General features: G+C 34.4%; 1 long non-coding RNA gene across 2 annotated transcripts in view; it reads right to left on the bottom strand.

The window, feature by feature from the left end:
* LOC140602819 (uncharacterized) overlaps nt 1–26,664 on the bottom strand; it is a 173,428-nt gene that overhangs the window by 34,153 nt on the left and 112,611 nt on the right. The window contains exon 6 of one of the 2 annotated variants that reach the window (XR_012005744.1): nt 1,899–2,012. The exons of the other annotated variant lie outside the window; for it this stretch is intronic. This is a non-coding gene — a long non-coding RNA (uncharacterized lncRNA). The remainder of the gene's footprint in view (nt 1–1,898; nt 2,013–26,664) is intronic. 2 annotated transcript variants of the gene reach the window in all.

Raw genomic sequence — 26,664 nt, 5'->3', positions numbered from 1 at the left:
TTCCAAGATGGCCAAACTTTGAGACCAAGTTACTTTTATTTTAAATGATGAAAATGTTGTACAACGAAGGCTGGACTGTGAAATTCTATGAATCCAGGTTCTATCCTTTATTCTGTCATAGACACAAACTGGATTATACCTGAGGATCCTTCTAGCTGCTGAAGAACCCTTCACCAAAATATTTATATATTAAAACTACGATATCCAGCCAGGGATTTTATAATATACAAATAATTTACAGTCCAAAAGATATTTGGACTTCAGGATTCAGGATTATTTGGACATAAGAATCATTGAAATAAATTACAGGTCAAAAGCCCAGAGTATTTTATGGCACACCCCGCCAACTTAACAGAAAAGGTGATGTCCATTTTATCTTTAAGAGTTGACTCTAAGGATAGAAAAAAGCGTGTTCTGTAAACAAAATTTTCAAGCTTAAAATGACCTAAGAGATCATCTGCCATGATTCCTTCCTTTGATGAATATACAGCACACAAGAGACAATAAAGAAACATTTGAGGAATAAAGTGAAAGAAATTGAAGCCAATTATATGATTTGCTTTAATTCATATTAGGTGGCTGAAGCAGGAACAGAACCAACCATCTTGATTTTCATTCACATCAAACTCACTCAATAAGTTAAAGATGTAGAAGGTTAAAAAGAGAACGATAAGAATTAGTTAAGGCTGAGGTATTATACTGCAGGGTTTTTTTAAAGGAAAATTTTGACAAAGAATGAAATAAACTAGAATAGTGTTTCCAAAGTTACCTGATCATAAAAATGGCATAACTTTAAAAAATAAATAACTAAAATAAAGACAGATTCCCAAGAGTCCCATTATGGATCAAGCAAATCAGAACTTGGAAGGAAGCTACTAGAAATCTATATTTTTAACATATACCCTCATTGTAGGATAAACCAGTTTGGGAAACAATGGATAATGGCCAAGTAGTGCCATTTCTTTTTGCCTCACAATCAATCAATGATGATAATTAAAAGACTGCTTTTGCTATCAGATCTATTACAAAAAATGAACAACCACAAATTGCAAGATTTACTACAGTATGAATTGTCACCTGCCAGTCCTGAGACAAATACCTTCTTATTAACATTTATTTTATACCCGAACCACAGAGGATACACCTTTGTTCCTCCCCACTTGCCCCTCCTCCTTTTTACTGAATTTTTTGGTTCAAGAACACTCCTCAGAATCTATAAATAGAAGCAAAGTTTAATCTCAAAAAAAGTTTGAAAAAAAAAAGAAAAAAAAAATCTGAACTATCTGTAGTTAAGCTGGAGAGTATTAGGAATTTGCATTAATTTGCCAAAATTCAAATACAATGTTTACTCTCTCAAATGTAGGTTATTTCTCTTCAGTGGATGTTCATTCACAGAACTATACTAACTTTAGATTCAAGTTTTAAGTTTGTGAAGTTGGTCTACCTCATTTAAAAGAAAAAAGATAAAGGGCTATTAAAAAAATGAATTGCTTCTAAACAGTCTTTTTTTTTTTTTCGTTTTTTGAGAGAAAGAGGGAGAGAGAAAAATTTTTTAAATTTCAATTCAATTAACCAGCATATAGTACATTATTAGTTCCAGATGTAGATTTCAAGTATTCATCATTGCTTATAATGCCCAGTGCTCATCACATCACATGCCCTTCTTAGTTCCCATCATCCAATTACCTCAACCCCCTACCCACTTCCCCCCGCAGAAACTCTCAGTTTGTTTTCTATAGTTAAGAGTCTCTCATGGTTTGTCTCCCTCTCTGATTTCTTCCCATTCAGTTTTCCCTCCCTTCCCCTATGATCCTCTGTGCTATTTCTTATATTCCATATATGAGTGAAACCATATGATAGTTGTCTTTCTGTTTGACTTATTGCACTTAGCATAATACCTTCCAGTTCTATCCACGTCGATGTAAATAGTAAGATTTCATCCTTTGATGACTTAGTAATATTCCATTCCAAAATCTCCCATATTCTTTATCCATTCATCTGGTGATGGACATCTGTGGAGAGAGAGAATCCTAAGTGTGGAATCTGCTTAGGCTTCTCTCTGTCCATTTCCCTCTGCCTCCCCTGATCCCATGCTTGCTCTCATTCTCTCAACAAACAAGCAAAAATCCAGTATTCCTTTCTAAATAAACATGCAGATTCCACAGTCTGAACTTCACAAATTCAGATAAGACAGTTCTGTCATTGTAGCTTAGGAATCTGCATTGCAACAAATACCTTAGATAATATTTGGATCACACTATTGCAACTATAAGCAAAGTTCTTAAACTCAGTCTCACTTTAGAAAATTATGCCGGACTTAAGAATGTAGTTGTGTACTTGGGTAGGTACATATCCCCAATTGGATACCTCAGTGCCACAAGCACTCTTTTCAGCCTGAATTCAGTTCCATAGATAAGTGAAAAATATGCCTACCCATGTCCTCCTCTTGTTCCTAATACTAATACTATCAAAATAACATTTGGCCTAGTCATCTTCTCTTACTAGTTCAGAAAAGACAGTTTTGAAAGAGGATCTTTGGAGTAATATTTTCTCTGGATCATCCAAGTCTGACTCCCAATAAAATCAGAAACTGTATCTCTTAAAACGTTCATTTCTCTACCAGAGGGCATGCTTGTTAAAAATATTGGACCAAGTGAAAATCACTGTGTGCCTCCCGAGTTTAATTTGCTCATTTACAAAGATATTATCAGAAAGAACCCATTATGAGTAGAAACTCAATATGGAGTTACTATAAGAAAAGTTTTATGAGAATGGTCCCTCCATTCTCCATTGGAAGTTAAGCTCATTTCTTCAGTTGACTTTTTTTGTCTAAACTTACAAATCTGGTTAGAACCATTTGTTTTCCCGAATAAATCCTTGCATTTAAGTTCAATGTTTTACAAACATCAAGGGAGTTAGAAACAATCACCCCCTCTTAGCACGCCTTTCCTTTTCACAGCAGTGCCTCTCAGAAAAGGTCGAGCTTTGCCAAAACCCAGGAGACTCATAATGACTTTTCTTTTCCCTCAGGTTATATTAGATAAAAACCTAAGCTGATAATAAGAATCAAGGATTTCATCAGGCATGGTAAATATATCCCCACTATTGCTGTCATAATGTAGACAATGCAAAGATTAAGTGTTTGAAAGGAGGATCCTATCAAAACTAGATTTGTCCTTTAAAATTTGTGAATACTTGACTTTAATGCAAAAAAAGTAAGACTGCCTATTAAACATCAAAATGGCACTTATTTTAAAACACTCAGATAAGAATAAGAAAACTTCTGTGTTAAAATCTCTAGTTTTTAGGCAGCCCCAGTGGCCCAGAGATTTAGCTCCACCTTCAGCCTGGGGTGTGATCCTGGAGACCTGGGATTGAGTCCCACTTTGGCCTCCCTGCATGGAACCTGCTTCTTCCTCTGCCTGTCTCTTTCTTTCTCTCTTTCTTTCTCTCTCTGTCTCTCTCTGTCTGTCATGAATAAATAAAATCTTGAAAAAAAAAATCTCTAGTTTTCAATTAGAAAACTAGATTAGATTTTTTCAATCTTTTCAAAAAAAGGATTATAGGGAGAAATAGGATATTTTTATAGCCAGGGGATTATTTTCCACAAATAGGCATGGTAAAGAGATTTAGGTTCTAGTTTTAACTTTTTCACCAACTAGCTGCATGACCTGGAATCTCATTTACTTTCCTTAGACCTTACATTTGTTATCTTTAATGGAAGTCTATTACCATCAACAATCTCTAAATTCCTTAACATGTTGAATGCTCTCTCATTCTAGGTTGATCAGAGAAGGGTTTTTACCACTAGTTTCATTGAGCAGTTTAAAAAAGAAATGCCTATTCTGGTAAGCAGGCAAGGAAAATAAAATAATTTATACGAGGCTACTCGGAATCACGGCAGGGTCTTATTTCCTAAGCCAAGTGACTGGGAATGTGTTATGTTGATTTAATTCTGACAAAAATATACTCTTCAGCATCTAAGGGGAAGAAAAACTTAGCTGATTAAAAAGAATTCGGAGAGCTTTAGGACTTCAAACAGTTCTTACAAATCATTTTACTGATTTTAAGTATTCGATTCCAGCATATGGATTAGATCATTTAAGGTATAAACAGGTCAAGTATTTAGCTAGTAAAGCCTTGAGAAAAAATAACTTAGATTTTTGCTTGACTAAATTATCCCCAAATGTGGAAAGATTTTCCTGTCCCTTGCATACATTACAAAACTTATCAAAATACCAGGTTTTTCATCTTCACGATAGGTTTGTAACAGATTCTGAAAAACCACCCCATAATCTTCCCCCAATATCTGTGTATATGGTTAGAGTGGACTTGCTCAGCAATTGGAAGATTTACCATACTGACTCTGAACCATAGAATGAGAGCTCTTGTGATTGGAAAATTGGAGGAGTCCTTGTAAGTCTACAGAAGTGCTCCTTTATCCAAAACATACCCATTTTTAAATTACGGAATCCTCAGTGGAATCAAATATAGTATCCCCATTAATGTTTTCAAAGATGCAGATGATTTCTAGCATATCCCTATTTAACTCACTTGTTTGCCCTCACAGAGGACGGATCTTTGAGAATCACAGTCAATTTTCACAAACTTGATTAAACATTCAGTGATTTGAATTTCAGCTGCTGCTATTCTAGGTATAGTCTCTACTCAAAACAGTCTCTGGAGCCTGGTATGTAGCTCCACACCAGAAAAAAAGCAAAACAAATAAGCAAATAAATAAACAAAAGACTTTTCCCCCATCCCAATAAATGTAGAATATAAGAATCAGTTTACTTTTCTTGAACTTCATCATATTTCAGTTCTCAGTGACCATTATCATCTTACTAGCTACATTGATAACATCATGCTCATTGGATCTAATGATCAAAGAGTACCCTAGAAATCATGGCAAAGCTGACATATTCCAAATGTGGGGGGAAAAAACTCCCAAGATTGTAGCAATTTGTCCTCGTTGAGATAAAAATATTCTAGTTATAGTTTTTCCTAGTCAGCCAGCCATCCTTTTGTCACTATCAACAACTGAGGACTCTATTCATGTCTTATTTATCTTTGCAGTACCCTATAGAATATTGCATCTAGCTATGAGATTTATTAAACAGCACCAGTATAGTTTCACGTCCTAAAGACTCATGGTGTTAGCATGTACCTCAACACGCCAAAGCAGCTGGACTTCAAGGTCTTGTCGCTGAAATAGTTATAGCAACTAGCAGATAACACCTTTTTGGCTGGGCTCTTTCCTAAATGCTAAATTTGCTCTGACTGAAGTTATTGACATAGCAAGGATACATGTAACTTGGAATTAAGAGGTAGAATTAAGTTTTAAAAATCCTACTTTATCCTGGGGACACAGCAATTATTCCACTGAACTGGAATTTGAGACTGCCACCTGGTCATTTGCGGATCTACGTGGCAACAAACCATCAACCAAAAAAAGGAGATGATTGCAGTGTCTTGGGGTTTGATTCTGAACATCATAAAGAAAGACATTACCGCCACAAAATGAGGAGTGAAAGGAGGGCAGTTTATATCTGATGTCTCCAAAATTTCCCAAGGCAGATATTAAATGTTAACAGGAGACTGCAATAATCCAGTACAAATCTAAAACTGTTCAAATCCCCAAGGAATGCAGACATGTATCCCCACATCAGGAAAAGAAACAAACTGTTTAAGGTATTAGCTAATGGTAAACAGTACATGGAGTGAGTCATGGAGAAGGAAGTCATAGAACCCAACTATGGCCTCATGACCAGTTATAAAAATTTGGTCAGAAATACCTAAAAACATTTTAATTCATATGTCCTTCCATATACATATATGTTATATTAGCTATGTTGATGAGAGTTTATAATTTACTTTTTTATTAAAAATATCAAGACAATAAATAAATGTCAAAGATAATGAACATTACTCACCTGGAGATAAATTCAATGACTGATATACTCTACAAAAAAAAGAATAAATGTATCTTCCTTTGTACCAGGGGAAGTTATGTTAATCAAGAGCATCTGATTATTGCTTTGCTGTTTGAAAGATTTAGAATAGATAAAGGGTATATATAGATGAATTTTGAGAAGTCAAAGGAATAGACTTTGCTAGATACCGTCCACTGGTCAATGGTGTTTAACTAGCACACTTTCCTCCTTCCTCCACATGTCTTCTATCCCACAGAATCTGGCATTTCTACCTCTACATACAGCCCAGGATCTACATGTAAATTTGCTTCTGCCAATTAGAAGTATTCAGGGCACATTTAGAAGGCAGAAGTGAGGCATAAACCAACATCTTGCTATGGGTCCTCCTGGAAAGTAAGGTAGTAGAGACATGAGTATTAAGAGGTAGTTCATGATGGTGCAGCATCAGCTTCCTGACCCCTTTATTAAAGACACTGTAATGTGTTCTTGAAATTGATACCTCCAGTGTTAGCTCACTGGAACCAGCTCCTCTGGTACTTTCAACAACGTTGTAAACACAGTATTACTTAAGCACAGTATTTTATACACACATTATTATAGTCCTTTCTGCCTAAAATATTTGGATTCTAAATATTAGGAAAGGAATAAGTTGTTCTTAATCTGATAAATAATGCCTACAAAAAGAAAGAAAATGACCACAGGAAACATATGCTTAATGGTAAAATATTGCCAATTTGCCCTTGAAACTGGGAACTAGTAAGAATGCCAACCACTACCAATTCCATTTGACATTAAAATTCCTAACCAGTGTGATAGGACAATAAAAATAAATAAAAGGCATAAGACCAAAGAGGAATAAATAAAATATCATTGTTCACAGATAACATGATTCAAAAGGCTCTACAGAAATCTGTATTTCTGATTCTTATATTCTACACTTATTGGGATGGGGGAAAAGTCTTTTGTTTATTTATTTGCTTATTTGTATTTCAAGAGTCTACACAATTAATCAGTTTAACAAGGTCTTTGCATACAAGGTCAATATACAAACAATTTTATTTCTATATACAAACAATAAACAAATAGAAAATGAAATTTTAAATGATAGTTTTTACCATAGCATCAAAAGTCATCAAATACCTAAGAATATCTGATGAAATATGTACAAAACTGTAAAAGAAATTAAAGAAGATGTAAATAGAACATCTGCTGTTTGTTTTATCTCCTATATATCTAAAAGTTCCTTGAGAACAGGGGCTAGGTCATTCATGGTTGTTTTTTTAATATTTTATTTATTTATTCATGAGAGACACAGAGATAAAGAGAGGCAGAGACACAGGCAGAGGGAGGAGCAGGCTCCATGCAGGGAGCCCAATGTGGGACTTGATCCTGGGTCCCGCTGCAGGTGATGCTAAACCACTGAGCCACCCGGGCTGTCCTAGGTCATTCATGTTTGTATTCCCTCAGGACTTGGCACAGTGCCTGGCATATATTAGGTGCTCAAAAATAGGCAAAGCATTTAAACATGCAAAATTTTATATTAAACATTATTTCTCAATCTCTATAGGATGTGATACTTATATTGAAATCTGACACTTCCCATCTCTTCATAATTTTTCCATTCTAAAGAATAACATCATGGGGAAAACATTGAGCTAGTCAAAGAGAATATAAAAATGTTTTAAGATCCACAAAGGCAATCCACAGTACCTGGTGAAACAAGCTTGAGTTAGGGTGAAAAGTAGTATAATCTTCAAATCTTACATTTAAATTTCTCATTGCTCTATAGGAAATAAATTGCATGTTAAAAAACATCTGCTTTAGCTGCTTTGTAAATTACATATTTGTTTCCTAATTATTTTAGACTGCTACCTTTGATTAAATACAGTAGGTTCAGGAAATAATATAACTCCTTAAATTGCTTTTTATCTTAATTTCACTGTCAAAAAGACTGTGAGCCAAATTGTTGGACAACTTAAGTGCTGAGTTATTTTCATAAGATATTTGTACTAAAAAAATTCAGATATCCTATTGCACTAGCACCTATTAAGACAGCTTCATGAGAAAAGTATTAGTTTCCTAAAAGTTTTAAATATTGGAGCTGCTCAGAAATTTGAGAGCAGAGCTGTAATAGTCTCTTCAGACAGAGGGGTCTCCCCATATCTTCTAATAGCTATGATGTCTGGAGTAAGCAAACCCTGACATAAATAATACTGTAAGTGTATATCATTACGTTCACTCCAATGTCACATGTGTGTTAGTGTCCGTACTAGGGCTGCTAGACCACGTGATAGCTATGTCATTCTTTGTTATTCTTTGTGTCTATGGTATACAGAAGATAGTAAAATCTAAAAAAAAAAAATTTTTTTGGTCAGTAAATAATAAAATAAGCCATAAATGCTACATCTTCATTGTTTAGTATAGATAAATAACTCAGGCAATAGTGTCCAATATAATTAAGATTCTCTCTAGTATATTACATTTTATACCATTGGTACATTCCAAAAAATATATAAAATCTATCCCTTTTATCTAAATGTAGTTCATAATCTCCCATTCCTTCATAGTTTTAGAAAATTTAATCTTACAAATGCAAAAAAACTCAGTCTCCTTTGGCTTAAAATTCAGTTTTTGTACGCTAAGTCTTGGCCAAATTAGGGTTTTCCCACTGCTACTTCTTCTTGCCTCTTCCCTGTGTGGCATCTAGATTGGGAATAAGCCTATGTATAGTCTTATGAATGAGTAGGGGAATGTACATTGTGAAAATCAATAAAGATCACTCAAATAAGAGCAAGCAAAGGCTATTTATGCAGGGCTTTCTATAGCAAAGGAGCCAGCTATCATCACTTAAATTTGGCAGAGACTCAAATGCAGGCAGGGGATTGGAAAGCTCTATAGGGGAAAAAAGAGAGACTTCAGGTAGGCTATGATTGGAAGGTGTTGGCATAGAGGGGACACAGGTGGGCAGACTAGAAGTGGGGTATCCGATAATTGCTCAGGGAAGCATACTTGCCTTATTCCTAAGTTACAAGCAGAGGAGGGTACAAAAGCTAAAGAAGCTGGCAGTTATCAAACCAAATCTTAACCTTTGGGGGCTAATTGCTACAAAGGTTGGGTTTGGTTTCCTTGACTAGTTGCTGCAGAGATTACGGGTCAGAGCTCTTTTTTTATGTATGGTCTGGCCATTGTCCATTTGTACACTCACTATTTCTACATTTAGTCCAGGAGAGTATATTGCCATTTCTGGTTTCTGCTGAGTTGCTCTTTGTTCCTCTATGTGTTGGACTAAGTTATTTGCCCCAGTGAAACATATTTATGTTTGCCATAGCCCTTAAGCTCCAGCTGTCAGAAACAAGCATGTCGTGAGGTCCCTTCCAGGCATCCTGCCCTCCTTCTCATTTCTAGACTCCTCCTAGGAGTAACAATGGACATGGAATTGGTATCTAGGATGCTGCTCTCTGGCGTGCTAGATTCTGGTCATCTCAAAAAGCTCTCCCCTTTAATTTTCCTCTGATTCTTTTATTATTTTTTAATGGGAAAATGAGACTTTTATAGCCTCATAAGTTTCCCCATTCTATAGTTTATGGAGTATATTCTAAGTCCTAGGTTATCTAGGATTTGGTGCTGAAAGTTTAAAGCAAAAGTTTTAGAAGTCAAAGCAGGGGCTAACAAGCATATCTTTTCCCAGTAGATGGGGCATTCCCATACAAATGAACACCATGGCTCTCAGTGCAGGCCTTTCCTGGAGCTTTCTTAATCTTCTTAATCAATCTTTTTAAAGAATCAAAAGTCAAAAACTTAATTCTTTGTTGACTTTGTACTGTCCCTAGCTGCAGGCCATGAAGAGAAAAATCATCATTTCCTCATTATTGCTTGAATGGAGCGAGGGAGAGGAAGGCAGGCCAGAGAGTCTATTGTGAGTAGAAAGGAGAAGAGGTTAATAAGAAGTCCAAAAATATTATATTAAAATCTTTCTCATATCTCTTTAAAGTACCATTTTTGTATGTGCTTTCAAATATATTGATTAATTTGATTCTGAAGCAATCCTTCATGGAGATATAGCAACCATTTATACTAATCAAGATAACGGTCCAATGACTTAACCAAAGGTCATACAACTTAAAAATAGCAGTGGAAAGATTAAAATTCCAGGAAAAGAAACTCTCCTTTTTAGAATATACAACAGGAATACACAGTAATAAAAGTGGTTTGTGTTACAGGCATCTTTCTCTTTTTTTCCAGCTTTACTGAGAAATAATTAACATACATCACTGTGGATGTATAAGTTTAATATATAGAGCATGATGGTTTGGTTTTGATATACTGTGAAATGATTAACACAATAGGGTCAGCCAACAGCCATCTTTTCATACAGATAGAGTAAAAAGAAAGAAAACGAAAAAATTCTCCTTGTAATGAGAACTCACGGGACTAATTCTCTCAACAACTTTCCTATATGTCAGATAGCAGAGTTAGCCATAGTCATCATGTTGTCCATTATTCCCAGTCCTTCTTTATCTTCTAACTGAAGTTTGTGCCTTTTGACTACCCTCCTCTGCTCTCCCCTCCAGCCTTCATCTCTGGTAATCACAAATCTGATCTCTTTTTCCATGAGTTGGGTTTTTTGTTTTGGGTTGCTTTGGTTTTTGTTTTCTCGGGTTACACATATACATGAGATTAGATTGTATTTTTCTTTCTTTTTTCTGATTTATTTCAGGTCCATCCTTGTCACAAGTGGTAGGATTTTCTTTTGTTTTCTATGGCTGAATAATATTCCATTATATATATACAATATAGATATACACACACACACACACTATAGTGTAGTATATGCTATAGTAGTATAGTATGGTACTATAGTACTATACACACACGTACACGCTCACACACACACATATACACATGCATACCACAACTTCTTTATCCATTCATCCATCAGCGAACATTAGCTTATTTCCATTTCCCGGCTACATAATGCTACCATGAACATGGCCACGCAGATATCTTTTCGAGTTAGTGTTTTCATTTCCTTGAGTATATTCCAGAGGTAGAATTGCCAGGTCATATAGTATTTCTTTTTAAAATTATTTCTGGGTCCACCATACTATTTTCCATAATGGCTGACTCAGTTTATAATCCCACCAACAATGCACAAGAATTCTCTTTGCTCTACATCCATGCTAGCATTTGTTATCTTTTGTTGTTTTGATGAGGGCCATTCTAACAACCTTGAAGTGATATTTCATTGTGGTTTAATTTGCACTTCCCTGATGATTAGTGATGTTGAGTACTTTTCATGTACCTGTCGGCCTTTCACATTTATTTTCTTCGGAGAAAGGTCTATTCAGGTCTTTGGCCCTTTGAAAATCACATTGCTTTTTTTAAGCCATTGATTTGTATGAGTTCCTTATATATTTTGGGTACTAACTCCTTACCAGATATATATTTTTTCCCATCCCATAAGCTGTATTTTCCCATTCCATAGGCTCTATTTTCACTTTCTTGGTGATTTCCTTAGCTAGGCAGAAGCTCCTTTAGTTTGATATAGTCTCACTTGTTCATTTTTTACTTTGTTGCTTATGCTTTAGGTGTCATACTGATAAAATCATTACCAAGATCCATACATAGGGAGTTTACCTATGTTTTCTTCTAGGAACTTGATGGTTTCAGATCTGACACTTAAGTCTTTAATCCACTTTGAGTTAATTTTTGCAAGTGGTATGGTTCCAATTTCATTTTTTTTATATGTGAATATCTATGCCATCACCGTTTACTGCAAGACTATTTTTCCTCCATTGATTATTTTTGGCTTCCTTGCAAAATATTAGTTGACCATATACAGTTGGGTTTATTTCTAGGTGCTTGATTCTGGTTTATTGATCTATTTGTTTTTAAGCCAGAACCTTATTAATTTGATGTTTATAGCTTTACAGTATAACTTTAAAGTGTGATGTCCCCTACTTTGTTGGTTTTTTTTTTCCCCCTCAGGATTTATTTGGCTATTCAGGACCTTTTGTGGTTCCAGATAAATTTTAGGAATGTTTTTTTCCTTTTTCTATAAGTACTGCCATTGAAATCATGATAGGGATTGCTCTGAGTCTATAGATGGCTTTTGGTAGTATTGACGTTTTAGCAATATCAATTCTTCTGAGTTTTGAACAAGATACGCCTTACTTATGGTTTTTTTATTCCTTTCATCAATGCCTTATGCTTTTCAGACCTCCTTAAATGTATTTTAAATATTTTGTTGTTTTAGATGCTATTAGAAATGGATCAATTTCTATTTTTTTTTTTTTGGAAAAAAAATTGTTAGTGTATAGAAATGCTACTGATTTTTATATGTTAATTTTGTATCCTACAACTTTATTAAGTCTAACAATGTTTTTGGTTGAATCTTTAGAAGTTTTTATATAGAAAATTATGTCATCTGCAAATGGAGATAATTTTACTTCTTTCTTTCTTTCCAATTCTGATTAGTTTTACTTCTTTTTCTTGCCTGATTGCTCTAACTAGGACTTCTAGTACTATATTGAATAGGAGTGCAAGAATGGGCACCCTTATCTGATTCCTGATCTTGGATGACAAGCGTTCAAACTTTCACCATCAAGTATGATGTTAGCTGTGGGCTTGTCATATGTGACCTTTGCTATGTTGAAATGTTTTCCTTCTATACTTATTATTTTAAGAGTTTATATCATTAAAGGATGCTGAATTTTGTCAAGTGCCTTTTCTGCATTTATTAAGATGATCATATGGTTCCTTTCTTTCATTCTGTTTCACATTGATTGACTTACATATGTTGAACCTTCCTTGGATGCCAGGGATAAACCCCACTTGATCATCATGCATGATTCTTTTATTGTGTTGCTGAACTCAGTGTGCTAGCAATGTTCAAGAATTTTTCTATCTACATGCATCAGATCCAATGTCCTATAGCTTTTGTTTATGGTGTCCTTTTCTGGTTTTGGTATCAGGACCTCATAAAATGAATTTGGAAATCTTCCATACTCTTTGGGTTTTTTGGAACAGTTTGAGAAGGACTCGTATTAATTCTTGAAGGTTTTGATAAGAGTCACCCATGAAGCTCACTGGTCCTGGGCTTTTCTTTGTTGGGATATTTTTGATTATTGACTGAATCTCCTTACTAGTAATTGGTTTATTCAGATTTTCTATTTCTTCCAATCAGTCTTGGTAAGTTGGAAGTATTTAAGAATTCTCATTCTTAAAAAAGAAAAAAAAGGAAAAAGAATTATTCCATTTCTTTAGATTGACCATTTTGTTGGCATCTAGTTGTTCATAGTAACCTCTTAGAATCCTTTGAATTTCTGTGGTATTGACTGTAATGTCTCTATTTCATTTGTAATTGTTAATTTTTATCTTTTCTCATTTTTCCTTGGTTAGTCTAGTTAAAGTTTACTGGTTTATCTTTCAAAGAACCAACTTTTAGTTAATCTTTTTTTTCTAAAGATCCTATTTATTTATTTATTTGAGAGCAAGCATGTGTGTGTATATGAGAGAGAGAGAGCATGAGCAAGGGGAACAACAGAGGAAAAAGCAGGCTCCCTTTTGAGTAGGGAGCCCAATGTGGGTATTGATCCCAGGACTCTGGGATCATGACCTGACTTAGCCACCCAGGCACCCCATATCTCACTTTCTAAAAGAAAGGTAATAAGAGAAATGAATTTAGAAGAGAATTATCTTGAACAGTAATAAACACTTGTTCATAGTTATATGTCTGACAAGTTTTTGAAGATAAAGTTAAATATTAGAAATTACAAATATCAACCATTTTCAAACAGTTTTTAAAAAGCAGTACAATACTACTTTGATTCTTCTTGTATTCTCTCCTGATAATTATGATCCATTTCTCTTTCAGATTCAATTTTATTCTACAAAGTGTGCTCAGTGCAGAGTAAGGCAAAGAATATTAAATGCTAGTGAAAGAAAAGCTTTGTACACCCATTTTTAAGAAATGGCTGTGGACATGACCAAGATGGCAATATAGGTTGTTCCTGACTTCACAACCACTCATAAGAGGAACAACTAACAACTACTTAAGGACATGATACCACAGAAAGAATCCTAGGGTGTGGAAAAACCTAGAACCTTCTGTACTACAGAGACTAAGAAAGACTGCATTAGAAAAGTAAAAAGAACACACACCTGTTGACTGCATGCTCTTCACTTGGGCCAGTGCAGCACCATGTGGTGAGGTCTCCTCTGAGCCTCGGGTTCCTCCAGCTACAGTGGGGAAAAGGTAACCCTGGGAAACAACCAACCTCCTCACCTCTCCAGCAGGGAATTTTTTGTGTTGCCCATCCCACCCAAAGATTATTGACAAATTTCTCAACAGAAGCTTTCCAGCCAGGAGAAAATATAATGACATATTTAAAATGTTGAAGGAAAATAACTGTCAACCAAGAATTCCATCCTTGGTAAAGCTGTCATTCTGAAACAGAAGAAAGATAAGACTTTCCCAAACAAATGAAAGCTGAGTTCATGACCAACAGACCTGCCTTACAAGAAATGCTAAAGAAAGTAGTTTGCATGAAAGTAAAAGAACACTAATAAACATCATAATTACATTAAAAGATAACATAAATCTCACCTGTATATATGTAATATGGTAATAGTGGTGTATAATTCACTTACAACTCTAGTTTCAAAGTTAAAAAAAAAAAAGAACGTAGTAAAAGTAACCATAACCACAATAATCTGTTACTGGTTACACAGTGTGGAAGCATATCGATTGTAACAGTAATTACCTAAAATGTGAGGGAAAGACAAATAAAGTATAAAGTTTATGGATTGAAGTTAAGTTGTTATCAGTTTAAAATAAGGTGTTAGAAGTTAAAGATATTTTATGTAAGCTTCATGATAACCACAAAGGTAAAACCTGTAGTAATCAGACAAAAACAAATAGTAACCAAAAAAAAAAAAAAAAAAACCCCAAACACACAAAACTCAGGGGGTAGCTATGCTTACATTAGACAAAATACACATTAAACGAAAAATGGTAAAAAGACACAAATAGGGGGATTATAAAAAGATAAAAGGGTCAATGTATCAAGAATCAAGAATGTATTAATATTTATATGCCAATATTGGAATACCTAAATATATGAAACAAAAACTGACATAACTAAAAGGAGAAATAAACTAATACAATAATAGTTGGGGATTTTAATACCCCATTGTCAACAATGGTTAGATCATTCAGACAGAGAATCAATAAGGAAATAGCAGATATGAATAACAGTATAGACCGAGTGGACCTAAGGGGATACACAGAACATTCTATCTGACAATAGTAGAATACACATTCTTCTCAAGTGCGTATAGAACATTTTCTAAGCTAGACCATATGTTAGGCCACAAAGCAAGTCTTAATAAATTCAAGAGAATTGAAATTATACCAAGTTTCTTTTTGACCAAAATTGCATGAATCTAGAAATTAATAACAGGAAAACTAGAAAATTCACACATACGTGGAAATTAAATAGTACCCTCCTGAACAACCAATGGACCAAAGAAATTGAAAGGGAAATTAAAATATTTCTTGAAACAAATGAAAATAGAAATACCACATACCAGAATTTATGAGGTTCTAAAAGGGAAGTTCATGGCAATACACACTATGTTAAGAAACAAGAAAGATCACAATAAACTACCCAGTCTACACTCTAAGAAGTAGAAAAAAGAATAACAAATTGAGACAAAAGTTAACAGAAGACAGGAAATAATAAAGATCAAAGCAGAAATAAGTTAGATAGAGTACAGAAAAAAATAATAGAAAAGATTAACAAGGGGCGACTTGGTAGCTCAGTTGGTTAAGCATCTACCTTTGGCTCAGGTCATTATCCCAGGTTCCTGGGATCAAGTTCCATATTGGGCTCCCTGCTAAACACATAGCCTGCTTCTCCATCTCCTTATACTCCTCTCCCCTACTCATGTGCTCTTTCTCTCAAATAAATAAATAAAATCTTAAAAAAAAAAAAAGAAAGTGAAATACAAGAGCTACACAACTACAGTTTTAGAATTTAATTTCTATTTTAAGGTTCTTCTCTATGAAAATCTTCATTCACACTTTAATCACAGCAATCATCAAATAATTGTAAATTAAATTAATAATTATATAATACTTTTTTTCTAACAGGTTACTTGATTTTCCAAATGATAATATTTATGCCAGGAGAGGAAGATGAGTCAGCACTTAATATGGAATGCTATTGGAAGTGTAAATTGGCAAAAACTTACAAAAGAAAGCTTGTGTGTTTCATTGAATAACTATATCCACTACAGCACATTCTTTTGGATTATCATATTCCATTCTCATTCTTATAGATGTTACTTTGCAACTCTTCGTAAGTTGCATATAAATATATAAATGTTATCCTGTCTGCTAATGATCTGAACTGCCTTACCTCACTCTGTGGAAAAACTAGTTGTCTATTCATCTTGACATTCCTCTATTCCATAGAAATCTGTGCCATTTGACTTTTTCTTTGGAATGTTTATAACATTTGACTGGTTCCCTCATTTCTTATAAATAATTTGTTTAACATGTGTCCACTTAATATCTGTGTGAAAGTCATGATTTTACATTTTCCTGAAAATTATCTTTTAACAAACCTTTCTGAAAGATTATTTGGCAGTAGTTACTAACAGTCATAAAAAACTTCAAACTAAGGGCTCAGATAACTTCACTTCTAGGAAATTGTCCTAAAGACTTAGTAAGAGACAAATTTACAATGATATTTATTTCAACATTATCCACATAACAAAAATTTAGAAATAATTATTTAAAAATTAGGAAAATCATCAAATTTTTGTTGCAATATTTATTATAAAAAATAATAAAAGTTGCATACTATTAAATAAATTCAGAAAATTAACAGTGTACCATCTGAAAAGTAGATTAAGAAAATGCATTTACAATAGCATCAAAAATAATATAATAAAAATAAAATTAACCAATGATATGAAAGACTTATACATTGAAAACTATAAAATGTTGCTGAAATAATTCAAAGAAGATAAAAATAAATGGAAAAATATGTATGTGCATAGATTGGAAGACTTAATAGTCTGGATATCAAAACTACCCAAACTAATCTGTAGACTTAAACAATTCCAATCAAAATCTCAGCAGCATACTTCACAGAATAGAAAACTCCATCTTAAAATTAATAGGAATTCTAAAGTGACCTTGAACAGCCACAACAATCTTGAAAAAGAACAAGGTACAGGTCTCACACTTCCTGATTTCAAAACTTACTGCCAAGCTGCAATCATAAATACAGTGTGATACTGGCATAAAGACAGACCATTGGAACAAAATAGAGAGCCCAGAAATAAACTCTCACATATGTGGTCAAATGATTTTTGGCAAAATACCAATACTATTCAATAAAGAAAGGAAGGTCTTTTCAAGAAATGATATTGAAAAAACTGGATGTCAACATATAAAAAATAGAGTTGAAAGTCATATGCAAAAAATTATCTCAATGAATTAAATACCTAAATGTAAGAACTAAGACTATAAAACTCTTAGAAGAAGACATAAAGGGAAAAGTTCATGACCATTAATTTTCCAAAAATTTTAGCTATGACTCCAAAAGCACAAGAAACAAAAGAAGAAATAAAGTGAACAACATTGAAGTTTAAAACTTCTGTGCAAAAAAGAATGCAAATAACAGAATGAAAGATAAACCATAGAGGAGTAAAATATTTGCAAGTCACATATATGATAAAGGTTAATCTCCACAATATATAAACAATTCCTACAACTTCACAGTCAAAAAATCAAATAAACCAATTAAAAAGTAGGCAAAGGACTTGAGCATCTATTTCTCCAAAGAAGATACGCAAATAGCCAGTACGCATGGGAAAAGATGCTCAACATCACTAATCACTCAGGAAATGCAAATCAAAATGACAATGTGATAGCATTTTATATCCATTAGAATGGCTACTATTAAAAAAAATATGATGTTCGCAAGGATACAGAGAATTGGAATGCTTGTTCGTTGCTGGTGGGACTGTAAAATTGGCAGCCATTATGGAAAATTGTATGCTGGTTTCTCAAAAAGTTAAAAATAAAATTACCACATGATTTACTAATTCCAAGGTCTTGAAGAGACATTTCTATGCCCATATATATAATAGCATTATTCACAATATCAAAAAGGAAGAAGTGACCAAAGTGTCCATTGATGGATGAATGGATTAAAAAATATAGTATGTATATAAAATGGAATATTATTAGCCTTAAAAAAAGGAGAGAATTCTGATATATGTTGTAATTTGGATGATCCTTGAGGACATTATGTTAAGTGAAATAAGACTGTCATTTAAAAAAAACCCAAATAGTATATGATTCCACTTATGTGAGGTACCTAGAATCATCAAATTCATAGAAACAGGGAGTATAATAGCAGTTGCCAGAAGCTGGAGGGAGAGGGGGGTGGGGAGTTATTGTTAAATGGGTATAGAGTTTAAGTTTGCAAGATGAAAAGAGTTCTGGAGTTGGATGGTGGTAATGACTGCACAACAATGTGATTGTACCCAATACTGTACACTTAAAAATGGTTAAGATGGTAAATTTCATGTTATGAGTATTTTTCTACAGTTAAATTTTTTAAAAAGCAGCAAACTATTGAGTATTATCTAATGTATGTTTCCTCTGTGCATTATACCATTTAAAATCCTTATATGGAGGTGTGCAATTTTAATACCATGTGACAGTATAATGCTGTTGGTAAAAGAGCACAGGCCATGGAAGCCCACGGTCTGAAGTGTGATTCTAGTTTCACCATTCTCTATCTCTGTAGCTTCAACCAATTACTAACTTGTCTATGCCTCACATTTTTCATTAGTCAAAAGAGAATCATTGATTTAATATATGTGAAGTGCTTGGAATAGGGAGGCAAATAGCAAACATTCAACAAAGGTGAACCATTACGCTCTCCAGCAATTCGATAACTTGTCCAAAATCATACAGCTAGTAAACTGTGGAGCTTCAATATGAATCCAGATGCATTGGAGTCCAAAAGTCAAGCTATTAAAAATCAAGAGAAGCATGTCAGATGTCGTCATTAAAATAATGTTTTCAAAAATTTGTGATAGGAGTATGTGCATGTATCATTATCACTCATGTGCATTCCTGTTATGTACATATTTACACATCTATTGGAAAAATAGGGAAAATAAAATTCATATTCAAGTGAATAGTTTCTTGATAAAAGGCACATTCATGAAATATGAAAGCTTATAAAAAGAACAGTTCAGATGGTGTGAAGTTTCCCTACAATAATATAGAATTTTCCACAGAAAAATTTGATCAAGCACATAATTAGCTTGTATTTTTAATTTACTCTTTATAATATTTTTAGTTCACATATAATAATTTGTATTGCATAGAAACAATTGAATGACAATGTATGATTATTGATCATAAATAAGCCTTAGGTTTTTTAGTTCCTTCTTTGAGAGCTTATAGAAATTCTTCTGTCATTTAAATGGAGAGCTCCCATAGAAAGCAGCTGGATTTAATGTTAGTAGTTTTTTGTTGATGTTTTTGGTTTTTAAATCTTCATGTGCTTAGAGCACAGCAAGACCCCAAATGTCTTGATGTAGCTATTCCTCCTTTTAAGAGTCATCAGGGGAATGCATGAACATATGGTTGTACCTCTAAAGTCAATTGGTCATTGTTTGAATCAGAGAAGCATCCAGTCTGTGTCTTGCAGTCATTCTCTATAGTCCTATGAGACACAGATTATTTCCAGAAGGTAACTGTGGTTATACAGTCAGAAGAAAGAAATTAAGACATGGGGAACCAGTATGGGAAGAAATCTGATGTTTCGCTGGAAGACCTTTTATATCTTCTGAATTCTATAACACAGTCATCATCAATCTTTTTTTCTAAATAATAAAGTGTTAAAATTTTGGGAAAAAAATGAAAGGTTGTTTAATCATGCCAGAAAAATGAATTTTTATGCCACAAAATCTTCAACATATAAGTATGGAGAATTACACAGATAATGCAGATAATACATAATATCTAACTTTAAGAAATGTATTCTGATTGGAGAAAAAGAAATACATATTAATACAGATTAAAATCACATACAGTGATTGACAATTATGTGCCAGGCACTATTCTAAGTGTTTTAAATGTTTTCATCATCACAATAAACCTATGAGATGGGTACTATTATTAGCCCTAAAGTCCAGATGGGAAAACTATGGAGTAAAGGATATAAGTAACTTGAAAGTCACAAAATCAAAAAGTAGTAGAGAAAATGTGAATCCAAATTTGGATCTAAAGAAAACTCTTCTATTAGCTAAGATACTTTCTTACTTCTGGGCTCTAATACCCCTAAATTTTGTTTTGCTCCTTAGCTAACATGGATGCAAAAGGCAGCTCACTCTCAAGTAAGCAAAAAAAAAAAAAAAGGAAGGAAGGAAGGAAGGAAGGAAAGAATGAAAGAAAGAAAGAAAGAAAAGAAAGAAAGAAAGAAAGAAAGAAAGAAAGAAAGAAAGAAAGAAAGATCTCTAATCAATTTTAATAACAAAATCTTTAACAAAGATATAGGTAAAAGTCTTAGAAAATGCAGTGTACAGGGATCCCTGGGTGGCTCAGCGGTTTGGTGCCTGCCTTTGGCCTAGGGCGTGATCCTGAAGACCTGGGGTTGAGTCCCACGTTGGGCTTCTGCATGTAGCCTGCTTCTCCTTCTGCCTGTGTCTCTGCCTCTGTGTGTGTGTGTGTGTGTGTGTCTTTTATGAATACATAAATAAAATCTTTAAAAAAATTTTTTAAAAAGAAAATTCAGTGTACAATATTTTCCTTTTTTCTTTTTATTCAACTCTCCTCACTTAATTCTCTCTTTACTCCTGTGTTCCAAGTAGTCATCAAGCCATTTTTATGAAGAAATATTGTGTTTTCCCAAGAATTATGATCATCAAAAATTATCTTCACTCTTCTTTCCATACAATGTAAAACAATGCAGAAGTTATTAACATGCATCGAACAAATATTTATTGAGCATCTACTATTGGCCAAGTCAGATTTGTATTGCTAAGGCATTTAGATTTTGCTGGAAGAAGAAAGATAACTAACAAATAAATAGAAAGAAATCATAGAGTCACCAGGGCTTTGCAAAAAAATTAAAGGCTTCAATCAGAATGTAAATTGGTAGTCAGGTAAAACAAACAAACAAACAAACCTTCTCTTAGAAGAAAACATTTGCATTGCAAACCTAAAGAAAGGAGTCAGACAAATCCGGCAGAGGGAAAAGCTAATGCAAAACCCTAAAGTAGTAAAGTCATTATGTGTTTTAAGGCCAGTGTGGCAAGAGTAGGGACAAGAGAAAAGTGCTACATCACAAGGTCAGAGATGGATGCAGAACTATGTTAAAATACATTTTATAAGATAATTTTTAACTAGCTTAACTGTAAGTACAGTTTATAGCTAGAGAAGTTTGGTTTTCATATGAAGGTGTATCAGTTAGGATCAATCAGAGAAACAGAACCATTAGAAATGATACAGTAAAAGGAATTTTAATGCAAATGTGGGAATTGATTAAACAGTTTGTCTAGCTGTTGCTTCTTTGTCTGGCTCTGAGCTTTCCGTCATCAAAGCAGACATTTGAGAAGAAAAGATAATCAAAAAATAGAAGTGAAAAAGGAAAAACTGGAACCAATGAGGATGAGCAAGGATGAGCTGGCAACCACAAGGGTAGGCTACGGCGAGAGTATCTGTACATTGACTTTCAGAGAGTAAGTATGACTGCTTTGCTTTCATCTTTCAAGTATCACACAAATTTCTTTTGTGGCCAAAGCAAGCCCAGAGCCATTATTGGGAAAGGAATCCTAAAGATATAATTCCCACTTGGTTGACACAGTACAATGTTACCACAAAATTACAGTGACAAGGCATTGGATCATTTTTTTAAGTTTTAATTTAAATTCCAGTTAGTTAACATACAGTGCAATATTAGTTTCAGGTGTACAATATAGTGATTCAGGACTTCCGTACCTCACCTGGTGCTCATCAGGACAAGTGCCCTCTCAATACCCATCACCTATTTCACCCATCCCCCACCTACCTCCATTCTCGTCACCATCAGTTTGTTCTCTATAGTTAAACATCTATTTCTTGGTTTGTCTCTCTATTTTTTCCTCTTTACTCATTTATTTTGTTTCTTAAATTCCACATATGGGTGAAATCATATGGTATATCTTTCTCTGATTTATTTAGCTTAGCATAATACTCTCTAGCTACAACCATGTCTTTGCAAGTGGCAAGATTTCATTCTTTTTTATGGCTGAATAATATCCCAGTGTATGTATGTATGTATACATGAATAACATCCCATTGTGTGTATATGTGTGTATGTATGTGTGTGTGTGTGTCATATTGTTTTTATCCATTCATCAATCAATGGACATTTGGGCCATTTCCATGATTTTTAGATAATGACACTATAAACATTGAAGTGCATGTACCCCTTTGAATTAGTATTTTTCTATTCTTTTAGTAAATACCTAGTACTGCAATTGCTGGATCATAGGGTAGTTCTATTTTTATCTTTTTGAAGAACCTCCATACTGTTTTCTAGAGTAGCTTAACCACTTTACATTATCATCAACAGTGCAAGAGGGTTCCCCTTTCTCCACATCCTCATCAATGTTGAGTATAGTATCATCTGTGACTCAGTTTCAAACATCATAAATTCATTTCCAATTAGTATTTTTCATCTCTCAGCTAGATTCTGTTGTGTGCTGTAGCTAACTGGTACCAGCATGTGAGAGCTAATTACTAAATTTTTAGGAATTTGGTGACCTGGTTGCTAAATCATTGCTATCTTGACATTGGCCATGGTGTGTGGTTTTATATCACAAAACTTGGCAAACATGCAAATAACCTCTCCTAACAGGTTCTTAAGCCCATTTCAGAATACCACTGGCTAGACTTGACTCCTAACTTGCCTTCCTGCCTCTGTCTTTGAACTGCCTCTCCAAAATAATTTATTACCACTACAATAGTCACGGTGATGATTTTTAAAAATCCAGTTATGTCATTCCACTGCTTAAAACTATCTAATGATTAGTCATTCCACTAACAACTGGAGATGAGTTTCTAGTATTTGAGACTGAAAGAAATACACCTGATATTATGTTCAACATTGATTTTTCTCTGTGCCCCTGAGCAAGCTCGTTTACCTTGATTTTGTCTGTCTTGAGCATGAGATACTTTCCTGGGAGGTTCCTTCCACATCCCTGCAAATAGATCTCTCATGTACAATTTCAACAGACCTGATAAATATTATAAATCAGCTTCAACTCAAGCAGGATCTCCCACTAGAAAAGATGAAATGAGGCACGCCTTATTATGTTCAGCCATTGCACACTGACTAGATTTGGGAGAGGAAAAAAAAGTCTTTATCTCAGTGCAACAGACATAACTAAGCTTCTCATCAGTTACTTACCTACAATATGAACAAACTACAGCCTATGCTTTGGTCCACAGAATCATAATAGGTAATCCATACTCAGAGGCGGGGTTTGAATTAGCAACTTCATATTTGTCCTTGAGACACTATTTTCTGACTAATCTTTGCCCCTTATATCACATCCTCTTGAAATGCAGAGTTCATAGAAAAGCAATAAAATGCAGAGTTGATCTAAGCAACAAGGGTACAATTAAGGTCGGAAGAGAAGTTTTCTATTCTACAAAGAGAAGCAAATAAAAATAATAAAATATTGTCTAGGACATAGGAAAACATTAATAGTGAATGTCTCTTCACTAAATGACATCCATCATTCTTTATTTTTACTTACCACTTAGAAAAAAATTATGATGTTCTATCGCAGAAAAAGTAGAAAAAAACGAAATATAACTTGTAATTTTATAGCTGATTTAACATACGGTTCCATCATTTTTCTGATAGTTACAAAAATTTCTCTCTCACTCTGAAACAACAGGAAATAACCCAATCCTGTGGGATCCATGGCTCTTCTTGCCCTCTTTCATCATTATTGCTGATGGAAGGTACATTACTTTAGTGATTTCTATACAGGAAGAAGCCTATTAGAAACTCTTACAGAAGACACAGAATTATTTTTGTGAACTGATTTCTTGTTCAGTATGAATCCTAGTTCTTTGAAGCAGAATGTTACACAACAAATCTCAAAGTAAAGAAAGCCATTAAAAGGACATTTAAGCACAAAGAACTTACACAACTCAAGACCAAAAAACAAATATTCTGGCTAAAAAAAAAAAAAAAACAGGCAGAAAACGTGAATAAACACTTCTCCAAAGAAGACATACAGATAGCCAACAGACACATGAAAAAATTCTCAACATTACTAATTACCAGGAAAATGTATGTCAAAACTACAATGAGATATCATCGTATACCTATCAGGATGGCTAGAGTCAAAAAGACAATAAGTAGCAAGTGTTGGTGAGGATGTGGGGAGAAAAGGAACTCTTCTGCACTGTTGATAGGATTGCAAACTAATATAGCCACTGTGCAAAAGAGCATAATGGTTCCTCTAAAAATTAAAAATAGAAAAACTACATGATCCAATAATTCCACTACTGAGTATCTATCCCCGAAAATTAAAACACTCATTTGAAAAGATATATGCACCCCAATATTTATTGCAGTATTATTTATAATAGTCAAGATATGGAAGCAACCCAAATGTTCATCAAGAGATGAATGGACAAAAGAAGAGGTGGTATGTGTATATGTATATATAGGTATGAATACCACACACACACACGCGCGTGTGTGCGCGCACACACACACACACACACACTGGAACATTATTAAACATGAAAAGAATGAGACCTTGCCATTTGCCACATGGATGGATCTTGAAGGTATTGTGCTAAGTGAAATAATTCAGAAGAGAAAGACAAATACCTTATGATTTCACTTATATGTGGAATCTAGAAAATAAAAAAATTAAAAATCAGAAACAGATCCATAAATAAGGAGAACAAACTGATGGTTGCCATAGGGGAAGGGGATAGAGGGGTAGACAAAATGGGAAGGGGAGAGAGGGGTAGACAAAATGGATGAAGGGGAGTGGAGGATATAGGCTTCCAGTATGGAATGAAAAAGTCCCAAGGAGGATAGGGACAACATAGGAATATACTAAAAATGTGGGGTGGGACATTTAATTTACTAGTCCCATCTAACGTTTGCACCTCTATAGGATCTCTCTGTACCCTTGAACATTTTCAAGGCAGTTACAAAGTAAATGCAGTTTTTCCAGTTCCTCACCGTTTTTTTTTACTATGAGTGTTCATTTACATGTTCTTCATTCTTTAATGGAGATCACAAATACACACACATAGATACGTACACACATAAATACATACATAAATACTTAATAGGTAGGTATGTACATACATAAAATTATGGGTAAATGGATGCTATGGGTAAATGGATGATATTTTTAAAGCCCTCGGGATGTGGAGTTCATCAAGTCTATGCTACATACTTTGTACACTCAAGGTGAACATGCTTGTGGCAGCCAAACAGTCACCCCAAATTAGTTGATTGATGAAGTGGTAAGAGTAAAGTAACTAAGATAATGATCTTGATAATTAGTCATCCAGTAATCCAGAATTAGTAGACAGATGGATAAGGAATGACCAAAGGATCAGAAGGTTGCTGAAATTTCTAAGGTCTTTACTTGTGGATACTTCAAATATCAGTTGATCAAAGAATTGAGCTATTGGCCTGTGAATGGAAACGAGATATCCCAGTTACTATAGCAGCAAAACAAAACTCCGCAAACTTAGTGATGTGAACTACCATTGAATTGTGCTCACAGATTCTTTTCGTCAGAGAGGGCAGAGCCAGGACAATGTTCTTTCCTCACCCCCCACAAAGTCTGGTACTTTGACCAGGAAAATTCGAAGGCTGAAAGTAACATAATGTCTGGGAACTGAAATCATCTGAAGGCTTAAAGGCTTGTTAACTCATATATCTGATAGGAAATGCTGTCAGCAGGATCCAATCTGGGCTGGGACAATTTTGTTTAAGTCTTAAAAGCATCAGTCCCCAAAAAACCAAGCTTTCTTGCTTTTTATTACCTAGACTCAGCAGTGACATGCACGTGACTTCTACTCAAATCACAAGTACACTCAAATTCCAAGGAGAGACCACATAGATTCCCCTGCTTCTCAGTGGGAGGAGTATTAGGGACATGTCATAGAAGAGCATGTAAGAGGGAAATATATTTGGAACTATTTTTGGGAAACACAATTTCCCACTGTCTGCCCTCTGGTCCCAAAATTTATATATTCATATGGAAAATGTATTCTTGATTTGCCTCTAAAATCCCTAAATCTAATCCAAGCGTAGCATCAGCCTCATGTTAAGAATCTTATTATCTAAGTCAGGTCCAAGTGCAGATGCAACTAAAAATATTACATGTGATCACTTGGATATAACACCTTTAATATAATTTCTGTCAATCTGAAAACCTGACAACTAATAAAGTTATCTGCCCTACGCATACCCAACAAAGGTAGGATATTTATTGGGTACCTCCTATAGACACTCCTATTTAAAAGGTGAAAACAGAAGTGCCTGTTCAGTAGGTAAGCATCTGTCCCTTGATTTCGCTCAGGGGTCTCGGGGTTCAAGCTGCCCTGCACTGGGCTTCATGCTGGATGTGGGATCCTGCTTAAGATTCTCTTTCA

Source organism: Canis lupus, chromosome 13 (genome assembly GCF_048164855.1).
Source record: "Canis lupus baileyi chromosome 13, mCanLup2.hap1, whole genome shotgun sequence".
NCBI lineage: Eukaryota > Metazoa > Chordata > Mammalia > Carnivora > Canidae > Canis > Canis lupus.
Note: the sequence above shows the minus strand (reverse complement) of the source record. Positions and strands in the feature narration are given on the sequence as shown.